A 16,788-nucleotide genomic window follows, 5' to 3' on the forward strand; every position below is an offset into this window, starting at 1 on the left:
AATGCCAGCGTCTCCCACTCCCACAGTGCCAGCAACTCCCACTCCCACAATGCCAGCGTCTCCCACTCCCACAGTGCCAGAAACTCCCACTCCCACAGTGCCAGAGTCTCCCACTCCCACAATGCCAGCGTCTCCCACTTCCACAGTGCCAGCAACTCCCACTCCCACAGTGCCAGTGACTCCCACTCCCACAGTGCCAGCATCTCCCACTCCCACAGTGCCAGTGACTCCCACTCCCACAGTGCTAGTATCCCCCACACCCACACTGCCAGTGTCTCCCACACCCACAGTGCCAGAGTCTCCCACACCCACAGTGCCAGTGTCTCCCACACTCACAGTGCCAGTGTCTCCCACTCCCACAGTGCCAGCGTCTCCCACACTCACAGTGCCAGTGCCTCCCACTCCCCCAGTGCCATTGTTTCCCACTCCCACAGTGCCAGTGACTCCCACTCCCACAGTGCCAGAGTCTCCCACTCCCACAGTGCCAATGTCTCCCACTCCCACAATGCCAGAGTCTCCCACTCCCACAGTGCCAGTGTCTCCCACTCCCACAGTGCCAGCGTCTCCCACTCCCACAGTGCCAGTGTTTACCACTCCCACAGTGCCAGTGTTTCCCACTCCCCCAGTGCCAGCGTCTCCCACTCCCACAGTGTCAGTGTTTCCCACTCCCACAGTGCCAGTGTTTCCCACTCCCACAGTGCCAACGCCTCCCTGACCCACAAAGTGGGAACTTTGAATTTCTGGATTTTTGGAGCTACGCTCTCTCAGAGACTGAAAGTTCCCGAAATAAAATCAGCTGCAGCTGGAGAGGGCATGAGTCTGATAGCCACAGAGCAGTTGGTGTGGGATTCTCCCGTACCCGGCGGGGCGGTGGGGTCCCGGCGGGACGGAGTGGCGGGAACCACTCCGGCGCTCTCCGCACCTTCAGGGGCTAGGCCGGCGCCGGAGTGGTTTGCGCCCCGCCGGCCGGCGTGGAAGGCTTTTGGCACCACGCCAGCCGGGGCCGAAGCGACTCCACCGACCGGCGTGGGTCCGCACATGCGCGGGAGCATCAGCGGCTGCTGACGTCATCCCCGCGCAAGCGCATGGGTGGGGTTCACCTACCCGTCGGCCATCGCGGAGGCTGACACGGCCGATGCACAGGAAAAGAGTGCCCCCCTGGCACAGGCCTGCACAGGCCTGCCTGCGGATCGGTGGGCCCCGATCGCGGGCCAGGCCACCATGGGGGCACTCCCCGGGTCCAAATCTCCCCACGCCCCCCCCCCCCCCCCCGAGGACCCCAGAGCCCGCCCCCCCCAGAGGACCCCAGAGCCCGCCCACGCCACCAGGTCCCGCCGGTAAGGGACCTAGTCTCATTTACGCCGGCGGGACTGGCAAAGAGAACCAGCGGGACTTCGGCCATCGCGGGCCGGAGATTCGCCAGGGGGAGCCGCTGTGAGCGGCCGCCGATCAGCGCGACACGATTCCCGCCCCCGCCGTATCTCCGGTGCCGGAGAATTCGGCGGCCGGCGGGGGCGGGATTCACGCCGCCCCCCCCCCCGGTGACTCTCCGACCCGGCGGGGAGGTCGGAGAATCCCGGCCCATATCACAATTCTCTGTCACCTCATCAGCCACGTCAATGCAGTCCGGAATACACGTACGGTAAACACCATTTGCGTATCGTTAGCGGGCCTGACCCAGTATTCGCCAGAGTTTCCGCGATTCTCTGCCTTGATGTGCTGAGTTCCCGACGGATCATTCGTGGTTTTAAAGACCATGAAACCGACGTCGTGGCTGATGAGGGAGAGAGAGCATTTGGCCACAGAGAGGAGCGATTGCGGACTGCCTGGCCGGACATTGGCTAGGTTGGCTGGGTTGGGGGAGTCGGTGGTGACGGTGGAGTGGGCCGTGTGGCCAAGGCGATCCCCTATGGGACTAGGGCGGTATCCAGGCAAGGACTCTCCTTGCCATGGCCTGCAAAGCAGCCGCCTTGCTGCACACCACACTGACCAGCCACCTTAGCCCTGATTCTGCAGAGTGACATCGGCGTATGGACACTCCCACCCCACCACAGGCCGCTCTACACCAACCGAAAGGGGTCCCACTTGATGAATGTGCAGCTGCTTTGTGACCGTTAGCTGCGCATCATTCACATCTGCGCCCGATACCCGTGCAGTGTGCACAACACCTTCATCCTAGCCCACTCGATGATCACTGACATGCTCGATACCCCCCTACTCCGGGTATGACTCCTGCCCATGGTAGCACCTTCCACCGTCCACCTGCATGTGAGCTGGCCATTCCATCACACGGTGCCATCAAATCCATGGGGTGACGGTGGGGGGGGGAGGGCGGAGTGGAGAACGCAGGCCGCCCACAACGTCTGCCCCCCCCACCCCCCCACCCCGGTATCCCCTCTCTGGCCAGCTTAGACCAGTCCATCCCGCACACTCATCTGACAGAGCACCAAGGCAGGTTGTAACAATGTGAACAGGTGTTCACTGTGACAACGTATATACAGATTTGTGTCCGAATCCCAATAACTAAACTGTGCCCTGAACACGTGCCAACTTAACTAGTGTCTAACTTTCTGGCCTTATGGGCCCTAACACTACGTCTAGGTGGATCCCCAGACGGTAGAGCAGGAGTGGATGAGGCCTACTGTCATTCCTGCCCTGCGACCTGGGTCCCTGTTGGCGGCCGTCTTCTGGGGCGACCGGGCTTGGATGGACCCGGCTGCTGCTCAGGTGTCCCAGGTAGCATGGTGCCGCCCTTTTCTGCCCACTACCCATCAGCTTGATAGAGTTTTTCGAAGAGGTCACTAACTTGATAAGAGTTTTTCAAAGAGGCCACAAAGATGATTGATGCAGGTAGGGCAGTGGATGTTGTCTATATGGACTATAAGGCCTTTGACAAGGTCCCGCATGGCAGACTGGTACAAAAGGTGAAGTCACACGGGATCAGGGATGAACTGGCAAGATGGATACAGAACTGGCTAGGTCATAGAAGGCAGAGAGTAGCAATGGAAAGGTGCTTTTCTGATTGGAGGGCTGTGACTAGTCGTGTTCCCCAGGGATCAGTGCTGGGACCTTTGCAGTTCATAGTATATATAAATGATTTGGAGGAAAATCTAACTGGTCTGATTAGTCAGTTTGCAGACGACACAAAAGTTGGTGGAATTGCGGATAGCGATGAGAACTGTCAAAGGATACAGCAGGATTTAGATCGTTTGGAGACTTGGGCGGAGAGATGGCAGATGGAGTTTAATCCGGACAAATGTGAGGTAATGCATTTTGGAAGGTCTAATGCAGGTAGGGAATATACAGTGAATGGTAGAACCCGCAAGAGTATTGACAGTCAGAGAGATCTAGGTGTAGATCCACAGGTCACTGAAAGGGGCAACACAGCTGGAGAAGGTAGTCAAGAAGGAATATGGCATGCTTGCCTTCATTGGCCAGGGCATTGAGTATAAGAATTGGCAAGTCACGTTGTAGCTGTATAGAATCTTAGTTAGGCCCCACTTGGAGTATAGTGTTCAGTTCTGGTTGCCGCACTACCAGAAGGATGTGGAGGCTTTAGAGAGGGTGCAGAAGAGATTTACCAGGATGTTGCCTGGTATGGAGGGCATTAGCTATGAGGAGCAGTTGAATAAACTTGGTTTGTTCTCACTGGAACGACGGAGTTGAGGGGCGACCTGATAGAGGTCTACAAAATTATGAGGGGCATAAACAGAGTGGATAGTCAGAGGCTTTTCCCCAGGGTAGAGGGGTCAATTACTAAGGGCCATAGGTTTAAGGTGAGAGTGGCAAGGTTTAGAGGAGATGTACGAGGGAAGTTTTTTACACAGAGGGTTGTGGGTGCCTGGACCTCGCTGCCGGAGGAGGTGGTGGAAGCAGGGATGATAGTGACATTTAAGGGGCATCTGGACAAATACATGAATAGGATGGGAATAGAGGGATACGGACCCAGGAAGTGTAGAGATTTTAGTTCAGACGGGTAGCATGGTCGGCACGGGCTTGGAGGGCCGAAGGGCCTGTTCCTGTGCTGTACTTTTCTTTGTTCTTTGTTCTTTGTTCATATGCACCAGGGATAGGAGGGGGAAGTCTGATTAGACCATGGGCGTGGTGGGACTGAGGATGATGCTGAGGGTGACTTGTGTGAGGTGAGGGCGATGCTGAGGGTGGTGTGAGGGTGGTGTGAGGGTGATGGTGAGGGTGGTGTGGGGGCGGTGTTGGTGGGGGCGGTGTTTTTTTAAAAAGTTTTGATGTTTTCCCTCTGGCAGGTTTATCAAAAATAAAACTTCAACCTGCAGGGTCTTTTTTTTTTAAACTCCCAACATTAAAAACATATCAGTTCTGACTAGTAATTTTTCGTGTGCATTTTTAAACAGATTGAAAGTTGTATATAGCAGCACGGTAAAATATTGGCTGTTAACCGTCAGAATCGAATGTGAGGCAATAGTGCTGAAGCACAATTGTTTTCCAATACATGAGGTAATTTACAGATGCAGTTAACATTGCAACACTGCAACGAATGGCAGAACTTAGCATCCACTGTCATTGCAAATTTGTCTTCCGTCTGCTCAGTTGCTTGTTTCGTCTTCAAGCTCAATTATTTTGCCATCTACTCCGGGCTTAAACTATACATGTTTGAAAACAAATTGATGGAACCATCAATTCACGAGACACGTGCTTTAAGATATGAACAGTGGTTTTAATCTACTTACTACAGAGCCAGCCTGTTACCCATTGAACTCTCGAACTGCAGGCTGGCTCTGGACACGATTATTTATACAGCAGTCAAGGGGGAGGAGTCGTGGGCGGAGCCAAGGGTAGAGCCCTGTACAAACTCCTGAGCATTCCCAGAGCTACTCCGCCTAGTGGTCGGATAATGCTACTGTGCTTACAATGGTATTGGTAAATACAGTGTGAATTACTACATTACATTCACCACATTCACCCCCTGCAAAAAAATCAAGTCCGGCGGGGTTGGTGGTCTACAAAGTAAGTCTGTCCGGTGGTCGAACTGTCCACTGTGATCTGCGGAGCACCGGGGTTGCAGCCTCTTGCGGTGGTTGGATGGGTGTTGTGTGCTGGGGTACAATGGCGGACTCCAGGGAGGGTTGTGTCCAAGCTTCATACTCTTCTGGTTCGACCGGGGACGGGGGGCGCTGGGGACTGGCCGGCGCGGGTGCACGGAACTGGTGGAGCGAGCTCGTGGGCTCAGGAGCGCTAGGGGGCGGCAGCATGGAGTGTAGGGTGAGGGGTCCTTCTGTGGGGGTAGAGGAGACGCTGGATCCGGCGGGTACCAGGTCACGGAGGGATACTGTGTCCTGGCGGCCGTCATGGAACTCAACGAAGGCGTACTGGGGGTTGGAGTGGAGCAGGCGCACCTTCTCAACAAGGGGGTCAGTTTTGTGCGCCCTGACGTGTTTCCTCAGGAGTACCGGGCCCGGTGTCCTCAGCCATGCCGGAAGTGAGACCCCTGTGGTAGTGCCCCTGGAAAATATGAAGAGCCTCTCGTGAGGGGTCTGATTGGTCGCTGTGCATAAGAGGGACCTAATAGCGTGGAGCGCGTCTGGGAGGACTTCCTGCCACTGGGAGACTTTGAGCTTTCTAGACCGGAGGGTCAGTAGGATGGTCTTCCAGACCGTCACGTTCTCCCTCTCCACCTGCCCGTTCCCCCTGGGGTCCTGCTCGAGGCAATGCCCTTTTCGAGCAGGTACTGACGCAGCTCGTCCCTCATGAAGGACGAACTCCGGTCGCTGTGCACGTAGCTGGGGAAACCAAACAGGGTGAAGATGCTATGCAGGGCCCTAATGACTGTGTGGGAGGTCATGTCGGGGCACGGGATAGCAAATGGGAAACGGGAGAACTCATCTACGACGTTTAGAAAGTAAACATTCTTGTTAGTTGAGGGGAGAAGCCCTTTGAAATCAATCGCGAGGCGTTCAAATGGCCTAGAAGCCTTGACCAGGTGGGCCCTGTCTGGTCTATAAAAGTGGTTTGCACTCCGCACAGATCGGGCAGTCCCTGGTGACCGCTTTTACCTCCTCGTTGGAGAAAGGCAGGTTTTGGGCTCTGATGTAGTGGGCGAGCCGGGTGACCCCGGATGGCAGAGGTCATTGTGGATGACTTTCAGTCTGTCAATCTGCGCGCTGGCGCATGTCCCGCGGGATAGGGCATCCGGAGGCTCGTTGAGCTTCCCGGGTCGATACTTAATATCATAGCTGTAGGTGGAGAGTTCGATCCCCCACCTCAGAATTTTATCATTTTTTATTTTGTCCCTTTGCGAGTTGTCAAACATAAAGGCAACCGATCGTTGGTCGGTGATGAGGGTGAACCTCCTACCTGCGAGGTAGTGCCTCCAGTAACGAATAGCCTCCACAATGGCTTGTGCTTCTTTCTCGACTGAGGAGTGTCGGAGTTCTGAAGCGGAGAGGGTACGGGAGAAAAATGCGACTGGTCTCCCTGCCTGATTTAGTGTGGCTGCTAGAGCTACCTCTGAGGCATCGCTCTCAACCTGGAATGGAGTGGGTTCATCCACCGCCCACATGGCTGCTTTGGCGATGACCTCCTTGATGCAGTTGAAGGCCTGGCGTGCCTCAGCTGACAGGGGAAATCGTGTGGCCTTAAAGAGTGGGCGGGCTTTGTCCGCATATTGAGGGACCCACTGGGCATAGTAGGAGAAGATGCCCAAGCACCGTTTGAGGGCCTTGGGGCAATGGGGGAGGGGGAGTTCTACGGTCCGGTCCGGGTCTGGGCCCAGGACTCCGTGTTCCACGACGTAGCCGAGGATGGCTAGTCTGTTTGTGCGGAAAACACATTTCTTTTTGTTGTAGGTGATGTTTAATTTCTGTGCCGTCTGGAAAAAATGGTGGAGGTTGACGTCGTGGTCCTGCTGGTCATAGCCGCAGATGGTGACATCGTCCAAGTACGGAAACGTGGCCCGCAGCCCGTACTGGTCCACCATTCGGTCCATTGCTCGTTGGAACACCGAGACCCCATTAGTGACGCCGAAAGGGACCCGGAGGAAATGGAAAAGGCGGCCATCGGCCTCGAATGCCGTGTAGTGGTGGTCCTCGAGACGGATTGGGAGCTGGTGGTATGCAGACTTCAGATCCACCGTGGAAAAGAGCCGATACTGGGCGATCTGATTTACCATGTCTGCAATCCTGTGGAGGGGATACGCGTCGAGGAGCGTAAATCTATTTATGGTCTGACTATAGTCAACAACCATACGGAATTTTTCCCCGGTCTTAACGACCACCACCTGAGCTCTCCAGGGACTATTGCTGGCCTCTATAATCCCCTCACTGAGAAGCTTTCGCACCTCTGTTCTGATAAATACCCTATCATGCAGGCTGTATCGCCTGCTACGAGTGACTACGGGTTTACAGTCCTTTGTGAGATTGGCGAAGAGAGGAGGGGGGGAGATTCGCAGTGTAGTGAGACTGCAGATAGTGAGTGGGGGCAGGGGCCCGCCGAAGCTGAGGGTGAGGCTCTTAAGGTTACACTGAAAATCTAGGCCTAATAAGAGTAGCGCGCAGAGGTCGGGCAAAACATAGAGTTGAGATTTTGAGTAGCTAGCGCCTCGGATTGTGAGTGTCATGGCGGTGCGCCCCTAGATCTGTACAGAATGGGAGCCTGAAGCGAGCGAGATAGTTTGCCGCACGGGGAAAACGGGGAGCGAACAGCGTCTTACCAGGTCTGGGTGTATGAAGCTCTCAGTGCTCCCGGAGTCAAAAAGGCATGGCGTGTTGTACCCGTTGATTTGGACCTCTGCCATTGAATTTCGCAGATGCTTCGGGCGTGATTGATCCAGGGTGACTGCGCCGAGTTGTGGGCCGCGTGACGAGTGCCCGGGGAGGTCGTACTCTTCCGATGAGTTGTCCGAGCGTGGAGATGCAGGTTGGGCCCGTGGATCACACGTGGCGGGCGGCGAGGAAGATGGCGTCCAAGATGGCGGCCCCCATGAGTCGCACGTGGCCGGCCGCGTGGTGGAGGTTTGCCAAGATGGTGGCCCCCATGGACCGCACGTGGCGGGAGGGGGGCGGGGTCGGGGCATAGGCCGCAGCGTTTATGGGCCTGCGGGTGTGGGGAGCGATTACTTCGTGCCGCTGGGGAGTTGGAAGCTGGGGCCCTATTTGCGAGGCACACTGTGGCGTAGAGGCCTTTCAGCCCACAGCTGCTGCAGGTCACGTTGCGGGCCGGGCAGTGCTGCCGCAGGTGCTGATTCTGGCCGCAGAAATGGCAGGCTGGAGCAGCATAGTGGCTGGCTGGGGCAGCATGGTGGCTGGGCGGCCGCGTAGCACAGGCCTGGGGGAGTCGCTGGTCGGGGGCCCATAATGGGGTCGCGGGGTCCGCGGGGAACGAGGTGAGGCTGCGGAAGGAGACCTCCATCGTGGTAGCAATTTCCGCAGTTGTTTCTAGGTCTTGGGCCCCCTTTTCCAGCAGTCGTTGGTGCACATAATTAGACCTGAGGCCCGCTACAAAAACATCGCGTACAGCAAGTTCTCTATGTTCAGCCGCGGTAACCGCTTGATAGTTACAGTCATTAGATAGATTATTGAGCTCTCTTAAAAATTCGGCGAGTGATTCTGTAGGCCGCTGGCGGCGAGTCGTGAACACATGGCGTGCGTAAACTTCATTAATGGGCCTTACATACATCTTATCGAGTATCGCTAGCGCTGCAGTATATGAACCGGCCGAGTTTAGTTGCGTAGAGATTCTGGGGCTCACCCTCGCGTGCAGCAGACTTAACTTCTGTTCCTCTGTTGTTTTGGCTGTGCTCGCTTCTGCCAGGTAGGCCTTAAAGCACCGCAGCCAGTGGGAGAAGATTTCTTTTGCCTCTGCATCCTGTAGGTCGAGTTCCAGGCGTCCAGGCTTGAGGGCTGATTCCATGATCGATCCTGACTGTTCTTAAGTAGATTAAATTGATGGAACCATCAATTCACGAGACACGTGCTTTAAGATATGAACAGTGGTTTTAATCTACTTACTACAGAGTCAGCCTGTTACCCGTTGAACTCTCGATGAACTGCAGGCTGGCTCTGGACACGGTTATTTATACAGCAGTCAAGGGGGAGGAGTCATGGGCGGAGCCAAGGGTGGAGCCCTGTACAAACTCCTGAGCATTCCCAGAGCTACTCCCCCTAGTGGTCGGATAACGCTACTGCGCTTACAATGGTATTCGTAAATGCAGTGTGAATTACTACGTTATCTTCACCACACAAATCTGCAAATAAAAGTTAACCTTACATCCAATAAGTTGGATGCTGCAACATTGAGTAATGCTATGATAAGAGGCTTTCAACACCAGATGAGAATGTTCATTATACAGCTAAGTTCCATGGCGCGATCTCTTCTGACTGCTTCAGTGGGTTTTACACAGACAAGGCGTGTTGACTTGTCCTCAACATGGCATCAATCAAGCCTACACTCCCAAGTCAATCTGCAGGCGACTCAGAACCCAGGTCCTTGCCGAACACTATAGGTGCTCCATTGCACCGAAAATGTCTGGGCACACAGCCCAAGAAAAATACAGTCACATCCACCTGTACAAAAAAGCAATACAAGATCGAGATATCCCAAACCAAGCTCTATTTTCTATCGTTAATTTTACTTGGAATTAATGGTCGCTAATCTTAACCCAGCAATTTAACGGCAATTTTCCCTCTCCAGTGGTTTTTGGTGTTGTGTGTGCAGGGCACTGGTATGCCATAACCCCAATAAAGTGACTCACTGTTACAGTGCCTAGGTTTTATGTGACTGAGCCTCCAAGGAATGCTTCCTGTGCGCTTTGGCTTCAGGTAGCTGCCATTTATTTTAGATAGCTACCTTTGGGCACTGGTTGGGGCAGTGGGGTGGGGGAAGCTCTGCAATAGCTGGCTGCGATCTGGCGCTGAAGAGTAATACTAGTTGGGGGAAGATTTGAATAATTACAAAATAATAATCACAGTAATTAAATCTTGGGTCAAGAGCAGCATCGTCCACTCCCTCTATCGGTGAAGCAATGAGAAACTCCCTAGAATATAACAAATGAATCATCTGGCATTCAAATGGAGGGGGAAAATTCTGGAACAATTTGATGAAATGTTGGATAATGGGGAAGAAAGAATGAGGGGGACAAGAACAGATATCTCCAATCTGTTTGGGCATTTCACGCTGTGCTTAAAAAAACAGAAGCACATTCTCTAAACTCAACAATATACTTCAAAATTATATTTCCGCTTTTCTTGAAACAAAATAACCAATGTTACCCATAAAGGAAGTAGTGTTTCCAACAGTTTTTGAGGGTACAAATCAAAACAATGAGCTAGAGATGGTACAGAGCACAAGAAATGTAATGTATCTGCCCTAATAACTCCTTATGGGGTAATCAAGTTTCTGTAAAGTACTGGGCTTGCCAAGTGATCAGATAGTTCTTCAAGTTTAACCATAACAAAACCATTACTGTTTTAGACATGATGGTTCAGAAGAAATTTACTGTAAAACTGGCTTCAAATATTCCTCCCATTAACTTTAGAACAAAGCAGATTTATTTTCTGACATATCACCTGTCAAATCTAAATGCATTTCACAACTAAATTAGTTATTCCTAAAACTGCAGGATAACAATCAGCTTCATTTAATTATGTAAATAGGTGCACATGGCCATAGTTTTTTTTAAATAAAAGGAGGCAATGTCTGATGCATCGAAGCTTAGAACCTTAAAACACATTGTGGTTTCAGACGGAAATTCAAACAGTAGATACAGTAGATACATTCTATATGCTGTTTAATGATGACTATTTTAATCATCTCTTCTTCAGGGACTGAGATTATTGGATCAATATATACATACATCTAGGTGGCCCAAGAGTTTCAAAGGTTATGCGCTGCTGCTTCCCTATGACTAGATGGTGCTAGTAAGCACAGCAATATTGAACAGTGGAACCAGCATACTACAGTGCTACAATATGAATTAGATACCCAAGTGCTGTTAGTAAGGCTGTAATTCACTCCAACTCCTTAAAAGAACACCATAAACCTTTAAGATTGGACAGCAGTCAATTTTGTGAGTTTAACAAAACCCTCCCTTCATATAGGTCCAATTCCAACCTTAAACCCCCTTCTTTGCATCTTGATTATTTCACGGTGAATAGGTTAGTAAATGGTGACGTCCACTCCTTATAGTTGCACAGTAGCATGACATAGATACAAGGTTTGTAAACGTGAACTGAGACACAGCTATAAAACCGTACCAATCATATAATGTGCGTTGTATCACAAATAATCTTTTTGGGACTTTTTTTAAGCCCTCTCAATTTTTTGCACAGGTCCTGAATTTAGGTCCTGCTTGTGATTCAAATTTGAAAAGCAGATCTCGGGCTCTCTGCTAGTGGAACTTTGAATCCCCATGCCCAGAAATATTAGAAAATTAAAAAGGGAAAGGGGGCTTAAAACATTTACTGTGAAACAGCAACATATATGACATATTGCTGCGTCATTGTGCTAATGAACCACCTGCACCAAATGGAATGTGAATTCAAACAGAAAAGAGGTGCAGAAGTTTGCATTGTCTATTGAACCCAGTTTTGACACAAACTCAAAGTGGGGATCTGACAGCTTCAGAATTAAATGAATGAAAAATACAAATAAAACATGAATCAGCATCTGGCCTAAGTATCCAAAATGGCCCTTAATTTGCTCTACTAAAATATTTTAACAGCCATTTCAGAATACACATCACCACAAACACTGAACCATAATACTGTTCTCCAATGGGTCATATATTTTGGCAAAACAATGATTAAATTAGGAAAAAATACACTACAATATGTCAGCTGGATATTGCAGTGTTTTCTATTGCTTTCATTATGCTTTTCTTTGAAATGTAAGTCTTATAAGACAGATCAACAATGGTCTCTTTATTTGGAATGGGAAGAGAGAGGGATGAAGATCAATATCAGGACCACAGGGTTTGGCATAATAAGATTGTTCACCTACCCACACTGAAGTTGTTCACCCACAAATGCACACTGACCCCCTAAAGTGTGGACTACAAGAGCCACAGAAAAAACAAACATCTCCTGCCTGCTTTTATGTCAACCTGCATCAGTAACACCTTATTGTACACCAGCACTGCACCTATTTTTCATTTTCGGGCAAGTAGCTCCCAGGTAAACAGTTTAATGGATGATTAAATATTGACTTTTACCTCTTCCCAAAACAAAAAAAAATGTATCCTTTTCTTGATTAACTGCCGTCTGGAACTTTTTCAGCTCAACTTATAGTCACACTAATCTTTTAAAGAGTTGATCTGGGGCTACATTCAGCTAGAATAGGACTGAAGAAAATAATGCACACCAATGCAGGGGTGTACCACCACTCCAAAGTTTGCTAGCAGAGGGATGGCATTGCAATGTACTCCCACCCATTTAACAAACACCAAGAGGTTTCAGCACCCAGGAGTTCAGAACTCCAGCAAGCCCTGGGCACGTCTCAGATGCAGAATGCTCCCATTTCTCTAACCTGCTCAGGGCTGCAGGTGCATGAGTCTACACATGGACCTGATCCTGACCCACAGCAGGTCTGAGGAGCCAGGAGGACAGAGTACAATGATAAAATGCAGAGTGGAAAGAACAAATAATGCACCTAACTGGATGACATGTATAACCAGGGGCTGTTTAATAAAATGTAGTCAAACATACTATTTACTCAACTGCCTCCCCCTTAATCAACAGCGGTTTTGTTTCCAAATGCTTTTCTTTTTTTTAAAAATCCCTTCCCACGCTCCACAAAATAACTGAGCCCCATTTCCTAATTCAGACCCCCCCCCCCCCCCCCCCCCCCCGCCCGCTTAACTGCTTTAAATAAAAGGCAACTGAAAATAACACAGTAGTCACTGAGAAATGAGCATATAAACTGGTCGTCTACATGGTGCTAATGGTAACGATGCTTTTTTTTCTCCTTTCGTTTCAACATTCTCAAAAAGATTAAAAGCCTTCAGTCCAAGTGTTTGAAAACAAACCCACCAAGGTTCGAACTCCAATAACAGCTGCATGATAGATAGGGCGTAGTGCACTCAGACCAAAAAACAGGAGGAGAAATATAGGTTATGACTTGCTTGGGATTTCCAAGCAAATAATTAATTTCTTTAAAAGAAAGGTCAGAGCAACAGATTCATTTTTAAACATACTCTTAATTAACAGCAGGTTTAACAGAGTACTTTCAAAAGCACAATACAAATTTAATGCCGGGCTTCCAGTATTTCATGGTCCCAACAGGTTTCATGTCAGAGACAGAATCCCTTTTAGCACGAGCCCAAGGCTATTTGATTTTTGGGATAATAAAAATGCAACTCACACTTACTCCCTTTACTCTAATTGTCTGGGACTAAGACTTTAATGAAAACAAATTCATTTGAATGCTCCAAAGTAAATTATTTCCGAACCACTAAATTATTACAGCAGACAATTCTCGCAATATTGACATCATCTGCTCAAACTCCACTCAAAACTCAGGGGGGAAATGTGGTCACACTGAGCAAGTGCATGAGAACAGTGTGTAGGCAACAATTTCTGACAGAGAGGCCTAGTTTAGGACTAAGAGAGGTATACTGTCTCTAAGTCTGGTGACATACAAAACACAAAAAAAAATTCTCCAGTAAAAATCAGCCTTTTTTTCCTTTTCAGAATGAGTGAACTGAAGAGAATCCATAAGCAACTGCTCAGATGTGACATGCCCAGCTGGTTCCCCGTGGAAGGGGGAGTGAGGTGGAGGGGAGGAGGGGTTGACCAGGCTGTTGACAGGGTTACCAGTGGTCAGGAGGGCTATGTCAAGGCTAAGCCCCGGCAGTGGCTGGAACCGGCGTCCCGAGGGTGTTGGTAGCAGAGATGACTGGTGAGCCAGCAAGGGGTCCCAGTGGTGATGAGGTTGGCATTGCAGATATCCCTGACATCATACTGGCTGAGCTGATTGGGGTGCTACTAGTTGGCACGTTAGCACAGGAGCCCATTCGGGACTGGTCTTTCACAATTGGGTCAAAATAAGGATGTTCCATAGCTTCTCGTGCTGTTCAACATGTTTGATGATCATATCGTAGAAGCTTGTCCAAGAAATCCAATGCTTCGGAGCTAACCAGGTGCTGATTCTCACTGTGGACAAAGCGTTCCCATCTTTTACGGGAATGTCTGCCCAGGATGTCATTAAACCGTGGGTCCAGCTCAATGTTGTACTTGTCAATGTAGTCATACAGATCTTCTGTGCCTAGCACCTTGGCTATTTGGACCAACTGATTATAATTGTCATGACCATGGAAGAAAGGCTCTTTTCGGAAGATCATGCTGGCCAGCATGCATCCTAAACTCCACATGTCTAGACTATAATCGTACATCTGATAATCTACAAGTAGTTTGGGTCCCTTAAAGTACCTGGAAGCCACTCGGACATTATATTCCTGCCCAGGATGGTAGAACTCCGCCAGGCCCCAGTCTATCAGCCGCAACTTTCTGTGTTCATGGTCAATCATAACGTTGTGGGGCAGCACGGTGGCCTAGTGGTTAGCACAGCTGCCTCACGGCGCTGAGGTCCCAGGTTCGATCCCGGCTCTGGGTCACTGTCCATGTGGAGTTTGCACATTCTCCCCGTGTCTGCGTGGGTTTCACCCCCACAACCCCAAAGATGTGCAGGATAGGTGGATTGGCCACGCTAAATTGCCCCTTAATTGGAAAAAATAATTGGGTACTCTAAAAAAATTTTTTTAAATCATAACGTTGTGCGGTTTCACATCTCTGCGCATGATTCCCATACTAAGGCAATAATCCAGAGCCTTCAAAATCTCATACATGTAAAATCGTATATCATAATCTGTTAAGGCCTGATACAGCTGCTTGAAATCTGTATTGTTTACATGTTCAAAAACCAAAGCAGGTGTCCGTGACACGGGATCTTTGACAATATCTATGAGTGTGATAATATTTGGGCCTCCACGCAGATTCTCCAATATTTAAATTTCACGTTTTATTTTCTTCTTCTTTACAGGCTTAAGTTTTTCTTAACAACTACTTTTGATGTTAATGGCTTCAAACACTTCACTGTATTTCCCTCGACCTAATTTACGAACTAATTGGTAGTCATCTTGATTTCTGGCCTGATTGCTGGAAGCGGGGTCTTGCTTTTCTCTCTGTCTGTGTCTCTGTGAGGAATTGTTTGCCTTTCGGGGTGGGTGAAGGGAGGAGGAGTAGAGGGAGGGGGGGTGGGGGCGGTGTTGACACTTGTGTCACGGGGAACCGCAACTCAGCAAGGTCTCACTTCCTTGCCTGCGGCCGACCTCCACTCCGGCGACCTCCCTTTCCTCCGGGCCACTGACCAGGTCCATGGTGGCTGGTATGGGTGCCGGCAGCTGGTGCAGGGTGGGGGTTCGGTCGCCCTCTGGGTGGTGGAGGTCAGGTTATGGGTGTATGAGACACGGGTTAGTGCCAGGGGCACAGCGTTGTCTATCCACCCCGGCTGCCCTGAGTCGGTCGTGCAGTTTGTTCCGACACTGTTGACCAGTCCAGACGTGTTTCTCACAGCACTGACCGCCTCTGCCACGTGCGGCCAGGCAAGGCGAACGGTGGTGCCTGGCATCCTCCTTCCTGGGCCAAGGTACAGGTTCCACTGCGTCCAGGAGGGTCTCCAGCTCGGTATCAGTGAATCTTGGCACCATTCTTCTTGCTGCCACCTTGTTGGCTGGGCTGGGGTGTGAGGGAAGTGAAGTAAGTATATGCGGCTGCAGCTTGTCAGCCTCCTGAGTGTCCATCACAGATCTGAAGAATTTGGCACCGTTTCCCATTGGAATCGATTGTGTTCCACATGGCACTGGTGATAGCCCCTCAACAGTAGCAGAATCGGTCCAGGTGCCGCGCCAGTTTTGCTGTTGCGGAACTCCACGTGTCTTACACCAGTGTCAACACTTAGGGTGGGGTTCTCCAATTGGCGACCCTGAAATCACGATCAGCGATCGGCTGGAGAATCCCTTTTTACGCCGTTTTTTTTTATGCTCCGCCCCCTCAAAAACTGTGCCGCACACTGTTGGGACAGCCTCAGGACATTATCTGAGGCCTTCCCCCGATGCTCCGGGGAACTGGTGAGGGATGGCGAGGAATTTACAGGGGGGCAGTATTTGGCAGGCCAGGTCCGCGCGCAGCCGAGCCATGTTGTGCGGTGCGGCCGCCACAGGCCACCGCCATGTGCATGCGCAGCCATGGACCTGGCCATTCTGCGTCCGAATTGGCAGGTAAAGCTGGGGGCTTTACATGACGCGGCTGTTACCCCCCCACCGGGTGAAGCATCGACGTGGAGGCGGCGCCGACCATTTGGTCATAAAACCAGACAAATCCTCCCAGAATCGGAAAATCCAGCCCTTAGTCTCAGGAACGGAGAATTCTGCTGATTGTGTTTTCTTCAGAGAGAATAAGCAGAGACCAAGTTCAGCTGCGAGTCTGCCATCAGTCCAGCTCACTGTGCTGGTGTTGTCATGGTGAATAATTAAAGGCTATGTGTTTGTAATCACAAGGAAAAAAGATATCTTCTCTACTGCATGTGCACAGAAAACACAATAAGAAAGGGCTCTTGCCTTTTGTTAAACCTGGAGGAAATAGCCTTCATGATACTATTCAATAGCAAACTGCAAAAAGTAAGAAGTCTTGCAACACCAGGTTAAAGTCCAACAGGTTTGTTTCAAACACGAGCTTTCGGAGCACTGCTCCTTCCTGAGGTGAATGGCGAGGTATGTTCCAGAAACATTTAGAACATAGAACACTACAGCGCAGTACGGGCCCT

General features: G+C 50.4%; 1 protein-coding gene and 1 pseudogene across 1 annotated transcript in view; one reads left to right on the plus strand and one right to left on the minus strand.

Annotated features, from left to right (window-relative positions):
* LOC119964392 (leucine-rich repeat-containing protein 75B-like) overlaps positions 1-16,788 on the plus strand; it is a 185,763-nt gene that overhangs the window by 138,846 nt on the left and 30,129 nt on the right. The gene's annotated exons all lie outside the window — the stretch shown is intronic.
* LOC119964397 lies at positions 13,733-14,987 on the minus strand (annotated as a pseudogene).

The sequence above is a fragment of the Scyliorhinus canicula genome, chromosome 1 (genome assembly GCF_902713615.1).
Source record: "Scyliorhinus canicula chromosome 1, sScyCan1.1, whole genome shotgun sequence".
Lineage (NCBI taxonomy): Eukaryota > Metazoa > Chordata > Chondrichthyes > Carcharhiniformes > Scyliorhinidae > Scyliorhinus > Scyliorhinus canicula.